The 1332-nt window shown below is 40.3% G+C and overlaps 1 non-coding gene across 1 annotated transcript; it reads right to left on the bottom strand.

The window, feature by feature from the left end:
* Window positions 1–759: 759 nt before the first annotated feature.
* LOC141639378 (small nucleolar RNA R71) lies at window positions 760–866 on the bottom strand. The gene has a single exon (XR_012542498.1). It is a non-coding gene; the product is annotated as a small nucleolar RNA R71 (small nucleolar RNA).
* Window positions 867–1332: the final 466 nt, after the last annotated feature.

The following is a 1332-nucleotide window of genomic DNA, read 5'->3' as shown; positions in this document are numbered from 1 at the left end:
GACAAGTACCGAAAACTAAACCTCCAAGTGAGCACGACCAAAAATGGCGCCGTTGCCGGGGACGGTATTAACTTGATTTAGATTTTCTTAAATTGTTATTTGTAGTGTCTTTCTTTACCTTGGGGAAGTAAAGCTCCTCAAGGTTTGTTCTAATTATTTTCGAGTTGTTTGATATTTTGCATGTCTAGAAGATCACAAGGTAACTTGTTACCCTTTGATCACGAAATTGAAAGGACTTTGACAAACAATAGAAGACTTGCTAGAGGAATTTTGAGAGGTATTGGTGAGGTTGTAGATATTCAACCAAACATTATTGAGTTCGTCAACCCTTTTGCAAGAGAAGGTGAGGAGAACCCAACACAAAATCCAACACAAAATCAACCCACAATGCCAAAATTTTCATCACATTCCGTACCAACCGAGGAGAACCTACCCAATGGTACTCCCACACCCCAACACTTAACCGGAAACTTCATTGCCAAATCCGCATTTATCCAATTAGTCGAAAGAAGCCAATTTGGGGGGATGCCTAGTGAAGACCCTCACTCTCACATGGAGACTTTTTGTGACTATTGTGATGCGATTTCTCAAACCGGTGTAACTCAAGACCAAATTCGATGGGTCTTATTTCCTTTTTCTCTAATTGGCACCGCAAAACAATGGTTGAAAGGCCTTGATAAGGCTACCCTCAGAATTGACTCTTGGAAGAAGTTGGCTCTAGCTTTCTACAAAAAGTTCTATCCACCGGAAAAGACTAACATGCTAAGAGCTCAAATTACGGGCTTTAAGAAAAGAGATGAAGAATCCTTATATGAAGCTTGGGAGCGATCCAAGGGAATTGGTCGCTCATGTCCTCATCATGGACTTAGCGAGTGGTTCTTGGTACAACAATTTTGGAATGGTCTTTATGAAGACTCAAGAAACATTCTCAACATGGGATCAAATGGTATGTTCACCGAAGTTGACGACAATCAAACTTGGAACAAGATTGAGGAAATGTCGGTCCATAATTCACAATATAGTAGACCTCGCAAGGCTACTAGAGGAGGAAAGCATGAAGTGGACTCTATTAGTCAATTGGGTGCTCAACTTAGTGCTCACATTGATACCATCAATTTGATGTTCGAAAAAGCTATGGCTAGACTTGAAGAAGCCTCAAAATCACCAAAACATCATGTTAATGCCATGACGGCATGTTCATCAATCCCAAGTGGGATATGTGAGAATTGTGGAACTTTGGGACATGACCAAATTGAATGTAGGGGAACAAATGAACAAGTGAATGCTTTTCAAGCATACAAGAGTGGTACCCCTTATTCAAATTATTACAAT

Source organism: Silene latifolia, unplaced genomic scaffold, assembly GCF_048544455.1.
Source record: "Silene latifolia isolate original U9 population unplaced genomic scaffold, ASM4854445v1 scaffold_359, whole genome shotgun sequence".
Taxonomy (NCBI): Eukaryota; Viridiplantae; Streptophyta; class Magnoliopsida; order Caryophyllales; family Caryophyllaceae; genus Silene; species Silene latifolia.
This window is presented reverse-complemented; position numbering and strand designations above follow the sequence as displayed.